Source organism: Mesoplodon bidens, assembly GCF_964165515.1.
Source record: "Mesoplodon bidens genome assembly, chromosome: 3".
NCBI lineage: Eukaryota > Metazoa > Chordata > Mammalia > Artiodactyla > Ziphiidae > Mesoplodon > Mesoplodon bidens.
Window position 1 is genome coordinate 10,006,897 of NC_138178.1, and position 11,666 is coordinate 10,018,562.

An 11,666-nucleotide genomic window follows, 5' to 3' on the forward strand; every position below is an offset into this window, starting at 1 on the left:
ATGCCACATTCTCAGTTCATCAGGATTACAAACAAGATGGTGAGGAGACAGGAAATGCCAAATCCAGCTGTGTTAGGAAACCAGAAGTCACTTCCAGTCTGGAAGGTAAAGACCCCAGCTGGAAGCTGAAACTGGTTTTGTCGACAATATGAAGTAGATCTTGAGTGAATATTTCTTTCCATGTGTTAAATTTCTGGCTTATGCCATTTTCTCCCTTGTGGAGTAATCTTCCTCCTCCCGAGGGACGGCTGAAGAACAGAAACCCCATTGTGATCTATTTTCACCAAAAATGGTGAAATTTCAACTTTTGGTTGAAATTTAAACTTTTCAACCAAAGGTTGAAATGTGATCATTTCAACTCGATTAATGGGAATCCTGAGGATAAATGTGACATCCATGTAAGACGTGGTCAAGATGAGACCTAACTGCAAAATCCCAGGGGTGCTTTCACATAAGAGAAAAGCCTAAGGGCCAGAAGATTAGCTGTAACTTATTCTGTATAAAGTTGGTGGTCAATTTACCAAAGCAGGACATTTCCACAAAATTTTTGCTTCACCTCCCAAACGTAAGAGCTCAAAAAACAGCTCCTATAAGGAGAGTCAAAGGAAAAATAATTGTCCTTTTACCTCCACACTCAATCACTTGGGAATGATTGGCCCTAACCCTTTCTGCATGATCATTCATTCAAAAAAAAAAAAAAAAAAAAAAACAAAACCTGGTACACAGGCACCTTGCTGGAAATACAAGGATGATTGGATATGGCCTCTTCCATCAGGGCTTTTGCTAACTGAGAAGAAAGATAAAAATAGAACTAATTTTAGGACAATGTGATATAAGTTGTAATAGAGGTATGAACCATGCATTATATGAGCACCATTATATGAGAATCCCCTAGTCAATATTACTTACTGTAGGAGCTCAGTGAATGCTCGAAGAATGAATGGATTTTGCAGGTGAGAAAACAAGGCTCAGAGAGGCAAAGCGGTTTTCTCAGAATCACACAGCCAGTCAGCAGCAGGGAAGGACTTGAACCTGTAACCCCTACTTGTAGTCACTTTTCCACTTTCCAGCGGCGTGACCCGTGAAATCTTCCAGCCAGTGAGAGAGCCTCTGTTCATTCCCTAACAAACCACCCCTGCCTTGATGGAAGCAGAGGACACACAACTTTGGATGAGTGTTCTTTCCCCCGCAGGAGTTAAAATCCCTGCTCAAGAGCTCCCAACATCTGGAAACGCAAAAGACGAAGCAAGACCCAGAGGCCAAGACAGAACCCAAAAGAAGGGGAAAATTATCTTAAAGAACAATTTTTATGATAAAGTTAGCTTTGAAATCAAAGTAAAACATGATTAGAGATAATCATACTAAGTGAAGTAAGTCAGACAGAGAAAGACAAATATATCACTTACACGTGGAATCTAAAAAAATGATACAAATGAACTTATTACAAAACAGACTCACTCACTGACATAGAACACAAATTTATGGTTACCAAAAGGTAAGGGAAAGGGGGGGTGGGGAGGGATAAATTAGGAATTTCAGATTAATAGATACACACTACTATATATAAAATAGAAATGTAAACCACAAGGGCCTACTGTATAGCACAGGGAACTATATTCAGTATCTTCTAATAACCTATAATGGAAAATTATATATGTGTGTGTGTGTGTATATATATATATATATATATATATATATATATGTATATGACTGAATCACTATGCTGTACACCTGAAACTAACACAACATTGTATATCAACTATACTTCAATAAAAATAAGTAAATAAAAATAAAAAATTTTAAAAAAATTTTAAACATGATTCATACAAAACTGAATTATCAACAACTTTAAAATATGACACACTCCTTGGCAAAGTTTGTCAAGTCCTAACTGAGTGATCAGACCAAGGTGGTGAAGAGAATAGATAAGAATTTTACTAGGGCTTCCAGAGGTCAGGGAAGTTTCTTCAAGGAAGGGGAAGTAGGCCGGGCTTTGGGGGATGGATAGATTTGGAAGAGAGAAGAAGGAAGGCAGAGCACAGCTAACCAGGAGGCTTCATGGAGGGAGAATGTGCAGAATGTGTCTGAAAGCAGCATGTAACTGGAGCACATTTATACCCAGGAACCACTAGGATTAAACTGTGGGGAATTCTGAACATCAGGGAAGGAGTTCAAGTTTTGAACTTTAAGGGGGCCCATGTTTTTGAGCCAGGAAAAGGCATGATACAAAGTAGCTCATTAGGAAGTTAGTGTGAACAAAGGAAGCAACAGAGAATAGAATTCCCGAGGATAGAAAAATCACTGAGAAGGCTTGTAGAATTGTCCCAAAGAGGGCATAAGCAGGGCCATGGCAGATAGGATGAAGAAGAACAAAGAGGCATTATCCAGAAGAGACTGGATCTGGCTTAGAAACTGCTTGGAATTGAAGGAAACCAAGATGGTAGATTCGTGAACAGAAACGTTAAGGAGGAGAATCAAGTGTGCTACAGACAAATGTGTTGGTGTTGGGAGGAAAGCGATGCATCTGGATCCAAGTAGCCAACAAAGAGTTGGACATGGAGACCAAAATGGAAATCGAGTTATAACACAATGACCTTTGTGCCCTAAAGGTGGTAGCCTAGGGCCTGGGAGTCGGGCAGAGCTGGCAGGTGTCTGGCAGGAGGGCAGAAGCTTCAAAGGGCTGAAGGCAATGGGAGGGGAGCCCGGGGGAAACAGTCACAGGAATGGGAAGCAGACAGTTTCCAAAAGGAGAAGTCAGATCCAAGTGAGACTCACATGCCCTCCTCCCACCCAAGAGCGAGGTCAGAATTTCCCACATTCAGTTTCCTCTCTGTTCCTGTCATTGCTTTCTGAGCACCCACGGGACGCAGTTCTGTTGGCGGGTCCTCTCTAAACTGTGTCTCAGCTGCTGTGAGCATCCTAAGATTCACTAGAATGTTCATGGTCATTAAAATTATGTTCCCGAACCGCAAGCTTTAGAAGTTTAAAAAAACATGTTTCAAAGTGCGGGAGGAAGAAGCCTACTGTGTGTATACATTTTCCATGTTGTTTTAAATGGTTTAAAGGACTGTAAAATGCATCCTGCATCCCGCCTTTCACAGAGCCCTTCCCCACAGACAGGAGCAGGTTTCCGCCGGCAGACCCCGCCCTCCAGATGGTAGAGATCATTTCAGGAAAACTTAAAGTTTTCTCCCCACTCTCATTTCTACTTCAATATTTTTGTATATTCCTTTTCCAGGGAAAGTTGAAAAAACAAAAACAAAAAAAAGTTCCCAGAGTTTAAAATGTCAACATTTGATTGATTAGAGTAGCTTTCCCGGCTTAACCAGTCAGTTGATGTGAACTGTTCATCCGTTAATGCAGTGAAACACATGTCAAAGATTACAAATTGTTTAACAAGTTTTGACAAACAAGTCCCCTGGTGGTCCCGAAATTTCTGAGAAGCTGATGGAAGAGGTACAATTTTATAGATTCCTCTTCCTATCTGCACAAAGCCACAGAGGTCTAAAGTAGGTATTGGTGCAAATAAGGGCCATTGTCAGACAATAAAGCGACACAATTGCCTGTTAGCACAACAATTAATTTTGTTTGCAGGGTACCAGTCCGTCTATTTGTTACCAGGAATGTGCTAATTATTCTTGCTAATTACATGCAAAACATTCATTATCACCTATAAGTGGAGCCGGACCCCTCAGGTTTCAGTGACAAATTAATTACTGTGTTTTCCTTCTGAACGTATTTCTAGCCGGTTCCTGGTATTATTTGAAAAATAAATGGTTTAGCAGCCTGCTCGGCTCTCAGAGCCACTCATTAAAATGAAAAGTAGGTCTGCAGAGCTAGATCGGTTTTCCTTCCTTGTTCTTTTTGGGTGGTGGTTCCTGAAAGGCTCCAACTCCAATCACGGATTTATAAACCCCGACGCCTGGTACGATGCATGCATCTGGGTTTGATTAGGTACCAGAGTGTATTCGTTGCAGTAACCACTGCTGAACCTCGGGGAGAGGACAAACTCCAGTTCCCGAGGAGAAGGAAAGGGCCCTACACCCCGTGCACACCACGCCGCACCCCTGGGCCTTGCCTTTACAAAGGTAGGGGCGACATTTGTAATCTGGTCCAAATTTGGAATCCACCCCCTTTTAAGAATCCAACTGACCACCAAACTGATCTTGAATTGCCAGCTTACTTTTGTGGTCCTTCCACTTTGGGAACAAATAATATAGCTGCATACAATTTTTTTTTTTTTTTTTTTTTTTTGCGGTACGCGGGCCTCTCACTGCTGTGGCCTCTCCCGTTGCGGAGCACAGGCTCTGGACGCGCAGGCTCAGCGGCCATGGCTCACGGGCCCAGCCGCTCCGCGGCATGTGGGATCTTCCCGGACCGGGGCATGAACCCGTGTCCCCTGCATCGGCAGGCGGACTCTCAACCACTGCACCACCAGGGAAGCCCACTGCATACATTTTTATTCTAAATATGGGGACATTGAAAAGACCAATATCCACACATATGTAATTATGCCTTGGCCCTCTGTTGCCTGGAGTGACTGTCCAACTGTCTTGCCTGTTTCCAACAGGCAGGGAGCCAGCCTTCCGCTTCCCGGCTCTCCTGACCTTACACTTGCCCCCTACAGCGGCAGCCAACTGAGGCTTGTGAAATGAAGATAAATTTCCAGGGTTTGGGGCCGTTCTGATGAACATCCTGAATCAGTGATTCAGCGTTAACCCTGCTCACTCCTCCTCCCACCACTGAAGCTCAATTTCTGGAAAGTCTTTAAATAGACAGCCTTTCCGGTGAGAAGTTTGTACCTGAGAGGGGAATGGGAGAAGGAGGCTGTGGACCACCACCTCCACACACACTCCTCCCCCCGCCAAAGCCCACCTAAGACTCTAGCCCTCTAGCTGGGCGCACAGATCCCGGGACAGTGGGGTCTCCTTTAGCCCCTGAGGGGTCCAGATTGGACCAGAGACTACATCATGCACAGGAGAACCTCGCTACATTTACCAATCTCAGTCATGTTCATTAACTACTACGTGCTCAGCCCTGTAGGGGCACGTTTTGCAAAGATCCAGGTTCACAAGTCTGTATCTCTTGTTCTTTCTAAAGCTTCCTCTTGTCGGTTTCTTCATATTTGCTCTGGGTCTTTTCAGGTGCATGAGCCTGAAGTCTGCCAATATTTGGTCTATTGCTCTAGTAGCTCTGTGACGCAGATGCAAACAGTAGTTCTTGATCATAAATAAAATAGGAAGGAAGTTTTCATTATCACATAATTTATTCTTTCTACCATTTTTCAATTTAAAAACAGTATTTGGAAACGGGAAGTACAGGAAGCTAAATAATCCTCTGCGTGAGGTGCCCATACATTTCACACTGTCTGAATAACCCACTGTAGTTGATTTCACCAGAACTGGGGTTTGTAGGCTTATGGCTTCCATATCTCACAACGGAAGAAGTTCAGAAATTTTATTCCTTTGTTTTTAGTATCTCATCTATTTCTTTCTTTAGTTTCCTTAAGCTTGTGATCATTGTGTCTGAAATGTGTAAGTTTAAACAAAGAAAGTAAAACTGTGTTCCAAGATCATGGAAGAATGCCTGTAAGAATCGGGTCATGAGCATATTTCTGCCTGATTTCTGATCTGATAACAGAGAGAGGGTACCAGTTGAATTTGGCCCCTGTGACTGATTGAATCTGTCCCACTCTCCCCTTTTCCCTCCCCACCCCTTTCTGACGTCCTGTTCCCAGCAGGGTCACCACCCCATCTACACCTTGCTTCTGCTTCCCCGCCTTGCCAAAATTCCATCCCTTGTTTTCACTCATTTAACAGTGTCTGGCTGTTTTTTCCTAGATACTAGACACTGTTAAATACTTTTAAATTAAATACATCATCATGTATCTGTCTTTTTCCTATTATTTCAAAGTTTTGCTAATACCATCAAATCATTCAGGCTAAAGCTTGAATGTGTCATTTCAGGCAGTCTGCTACCAGCTGGAGATTATCAAGGGAGTTCTGGAGACAATTTTTAACCCAAAGAGATGAATGTCTAGTGGTGGGAATGGCTAATCCTGTGGCAGCATGGGGATGGAATTATTTTGGAAGTGGCAGGAGGTCCTTGGCAACCCAACAAATCATACACAGAATGTGACCACTTGTCAACCAAAGCAGTAAGTCCCACCCTATGTGCTTTCTATTCTTAGAGGATTCAGGGAAAAGACCTCCTTCCAGAATAGGCGTAAGAAATTCTCTACACGTGCTCTGCGATCATTCAACCCAGTATATAACAAAATTTCAATTTCTTAAAATTATAGTTCTTCTAAAATAGGAAGGGACTGTGTTATCCTGGAATCCTGGAAGGTCAACCTGGAGAATCTTTGAGTTCATGGACCAGACTTCTTTGCAGGGAAGGTTAAGTGCATACTGTACCCTGGAGTCAAGGAGACCTTGAGCTTGGACCATGCTCTTACTAATTCCGCAACAAGTCCTGGTTTCTACACAAGTAAACTGTAAGAATATCACAAGGTGCTGTGAGAGTTAAAGGCCAAAAAAATAAATAAATATAAATCTGACATTTAATTGCCCTATTGGACTAGTAAATCCTGGTATAATTAAATAACATTTTCACCCTTTTGTTGGTTACATGGGCAATGCATTATAGTTCACCCAACTCTTCGGAGTTAAAGAAATAAGCAAATCAATTCGACTAATCAAAAAACTGAAGATCTTTTTCTCCTTTAGCTTTCAAAAATAAAAAACTCCTTGCACAAGAACCAGAAAAAACGTTTTATGAATTTCTGGTATCAATCAGTACCATCATGGTTTGGGTGGGGGACCCACAAAGGATTTTAAAACAAGCAGAAAGAGTGGAGGAGAGGCATGGCGGGGAAGGAGAGGGGAGGGCTGCACTCCAGGTCGACTGTGAGGATGGTAGGGACCAACTGCAGCAAACTCCTCCTGATACCAAAGTGTCAGAGCCAGCCCTTGCCCTCCCCACACGGTACACTGATACGTAACCCTCCACGACCGACATTCCAACCTGAGATGCGCACGTGCTACTTACCGCTCGAGAGAGGAAATGTCAGGGGAAAGCTGAGGTACCTTGGCCCTAGGACCAAATTTCACCTGGCAGGACCGTGCTTCCAAAATCCCTCAGTTCCCCGCTTTTCCTGGAGCTAAATTCACCCTGAAATACTATTCCTCATGGCCCCTTCCAGAGCTCCAGATTTCACATGTTTGCTTCCCACACAAATTAAAACCACACAGTGTATCCTTCAGCAGGACTCCCCTTTTTTATTAAATCTTGCAGATAACACTGGGCTCCACCCCAATGTGACGGGGCATCTGGGCATACCACTGCTATGAGCCACCAGCCCTGAAGGAGGCTCTAATCTGCAACTCTGTCCCTCTACAGACACCTCTGGTGTAACTCACCCCACCCTCCTTGGCGATCCGGCAACGTCCTGACTATTATGTTGGTCACAACAGTATCTTCTCTGAGACACATAATCCATTTCCACTTGGTGACTTTCAAATCAGTTCATTGAGAACATTATAGAAACAGTAAACCTAATAAACAACCTTTCTGAGAAATAGTGTCAGAGATGGATTTCTGCCTTCTCTCCCCAACCAAAATCTCACAGCAGAAAGATCTTAATATAATCAGCCTTCCTTTCAGTTTTATTACCAGAAATAGGTAGTAATTAATGGTATCTCATGCACTATTTTCTCCAAGACTTGCCAAATGGAAGATTTTGATCCTTGCACCTATATCCAAATAACAGACTGCTCAAAGGAAAAATGCTACTGAAATTCTTTTTAAAAGAGTGTTAAGGCAGCAAGATCTTTTTTGACCCACCTCCTAGAGAAATGGAAATAAAACCAAAAATGAACAAATGGGAACTAATGAAACTTAAAAGCTTTTGCACAGCAAAGGAAACCATAAACAAGATGAAAAGACAACTCTCAGAATGGGAGAAAATATTTGCAAACGAAGCAACTGACAAAAGGATTAATCTGCAAAATATACAAGCAGCTCATGCAGCTCAATATCAAAAAAAAAATCCAATCCAAAAATGGGCAGAAGACCTAAATAGACATTTCTCCAAAGAAGAGACACAGATTGCCAACAAACCCATGAAAGGATGCTCAACATCACTAATCATTAGAGAAATACAAATCAAAACTACAATGAGGTGTCACCTAACACCAGTCAGAATGACTATCATCAAAAATTCTACAAACAATAGACGCTGGAGAGGGTGTGGAGAAAAGGGAACCCTCTTGCACTGTTGGCGGGAATGTAAATTGATACAGCCACTACGGAGAACAGTATGGAGGTTCCTTAAAAAACTAAAAAAAGAACTACCATATGACCCAGCAATCCCACTACTGGGCATATACCCTGAGAAAACCATAATTCAAAAAGAGTCCTGCACCACAATGCTCAATGCAGCACTATTTACAATAGCCAGGACATGGAAGCAACCTAAACGTCCTTTGACAGATGAAGGGATAAAGAAGATGTGGCACATATATACAATGGAGTATTACTCAGCCATAAAATGAAACGAAATTGAGTTATTTGTAGCGAGGTGGATGGACCTAGAATCTGTCATACAGAGTGAAGTAAGTGAGAAAGAGAAAAACAAATACCATATGCTAACACAAATATATGGAATCTAAAAAAAAAAAAAGTTCTGAAAAACCTAGGGGCAGGACAGGAATAAAGACGCAGATGTAGAGAATGGACTTGAGGACACGGGGAGGGGGATGGGTAAGCTGGGATGAGGTGAGAGAGTAGCATTGACATACACACTACCAAATGTAAAATAGATAGCTAGTGGGAAGCAGCTGCATTGCACAGGGAGATCAGCTCGGTGCTGTGTGACCAACTAGAGAGGTGGAATAGGGAGGGTGGGAGGGAGACGCAAGAGGGAGGGGATATAGAGATATATGTATACATAGAGCTGATTCACTTTGTTATACAGCAGAAACTAACACAAGAATGTAAAGCAATTATACTCCAATAAAGATGTTTAAAAAAAAGAGATAATAACTACTATGTACAAAATAGAGAAGCAACAAGGGTATATTGTACAGCACAGGGAAATATAACCATTGTTTTGTAATAACTTCAAATGGAGTACAATCTATAAAAATGTTGAATCACTATGTTGTATACCTGAAACTAATATAACATTGTAAATCAACTATACTTCCAATAAAAAAGAGTTGTTAAAATAAATAAATTAATTAAATAAATAAATATAAATTAAAAAAATAGAAGAGTGTTAAGGGAAAATTTCACAGACACTTAATTTTCAGACCTAGTTGACTTTTATTTAGAGATTCCATTTATCAGGAAGTATCTGGTCTAGAAAATAGAAAGGAGCTCCCTAGCCCAGGGTAAGCAGGAACAAGGAAGTTAAACTAGGCAAACAAAGATTGGTTCATACAGGGCTCCCTTCTTTTTTTTTTTTTTTTTTGCAGTACGCGGGCCTCTCACTGTTGTGGCCTCTCCCGTTGTGGAGCACAGGCTCCGGACACACAGGCTCAGCGACCATGGATCACGGGTCTAGCCGCTCCACGGCATGTGGGATCTTCCTGGACCGGGGCACAAACCCATGTCCCCTGCATCGGCAGGTGGACTCTCAACCACTGCACCACCAGGGAAGCCCGGGTTTCCTTCTTTATTCGGAATCACAAAGAACATTTAGGCTCCATAACCAGAGCTGAGCAAGCACCATCTGAGTGGCTGGCTTGGGTCTGGTTTTGCTTGCATAGGTGCTAAGGTATTAGAACCACCTCAGTCTGATGGCCTCTTTATTTAATTAAAGAAGAGACACTGTCTTAGTTCAGGCTACTCTAACAAAGTACCAGAGACTGGGTGGCTTATAAACAAAAGAAATTTGTTTCTTAAGTTCTGGAGGCTGGAAGTCCCAGATCAGGTTGCCAGCACGGTCAGGTCTGGTGCGGGCCCTCTTCCAGGGTGCAGACTGCTGACTTCTCCTTGTATTTTCCTAGTGGAAAGAGAGCAGGAGAGAGCTCTCTGGGATCCCTTTATAAGGGCACTAATCCCATTCATGAGGGCTCCACCCTCATGACCTAATTACCTTCCGAAGGCCCCACCTCCTAACACCATCACACTAGGGGCTAGGATTTCAACATATGATTTTGGGGAGGACACATTTAATCATTGCAGACACCTCTGAAGTTGAATAACTCTCACTCACATTTGGATAGTGCTCAGCATGTAACAGGCTTTTAATAAGTTCTGGGAGAATTGAGTTGCTAGACACCAGTTGGGAGGTCTCTCTAAAATCCAACCAGTTGTCATCTGCCCTGGTATTTATCATGAAGTCAAGTATCCACCATAAGATATTCACAGTAAAGTTGAAGTCCCACTGAAATATAGGAGAAAGCACATTCCCTCCAGAGTGGAGTATTCAAACTTCTTCACAAGAATTCAATCAAATGGGTTTATTTAATCAATGAAACAGATGTAAATGTACCTTGAGCAACTGAATCTCGAAGGACAGGAGATAAATAAATAAGTCAGCTTCCCCATCTACTCCTTAATGGAAGGAGACCGTCCCAGACCCTGTGATCGTCTGGTGCCAAGGGGACAAGCTGGCAACCCGGGGACTGATCTGGACATAGATGTAATTGAATGGCCAAGACAGTGTGTAGACTTTTATGATCTAGTATTTAAATATTGGGAGAGTTCACATAAAATCCGCATTTTCAACTTCTTTTTAGTTATATATTTCTGTTTGTTTTTTGGTTTTGTTTTGTTTTGTTTTTTAATCTTTTACTTTATATTGGAGTATAGCGATTAACAATGTTGTAATAGTTTCAGGTGGACAGCAAAGTAATTCAGCCATACATATACATGTATCCATTCTCCCCCAAACTCACCTCCCATCCAGGCTGCCACATCTTCTTTTTAAGTATAAGAACCTCTGACAATACCAGGCCTCTTCCCCGTATATGGTAACAATTGGTTGGAATGAGTGCAGGGCACCCTCGTTAGCAGAGACTGGATTCTTGAGGGCTCCATTGCCTCCACCACCTTTGGAATTTTCTGTCTGGCTCACTGGACTCTTACCTGATTTGTCCGGCCCATGTTGGCATAAGAGTTTCTGTACTTGAGCTATAAATAAGTAATAAATATATTTATCATTGACTGATTTTTCTCATGTTCTTTAAAGGTCACACTGATCCTAAAGAAAATCTTGGCAGAAAAAAAAAAAAAAGGGAAAGATTATTTTGCCCAGTACAATCTAATGAGAAGAAAGGATCCCTAAGAATTTGAAAGTTTGTTAAAGACTTGGAGGAGGGGAGTGATCCCATTAAGACCTGGAAACAAAAGGACAGAGTTGACCACAGGGCTGAGCAGGACCAGGAATTCCAGCCAAGAGGGGGTGGGCCGCCCTGTATGTGAACAACTCTGTTCCTGAAAGGAATAAGGGGTTGACGTGATACCAAACCCTTCCTGATGAGAAGCAACACATTGACAGTTGTGAGACGTGTCCCACAAGCAGATTGCTTTACAAAGCGGAGTGCAGCCAACAACGCTGACCAATCTAGTGAGGGCCTTGGGTCCACTTGTCGCTGGCTTATGATGCACTGGATTCAAAACCAGCCCAGTAGAGACCACACATAGATGCAGGCAGG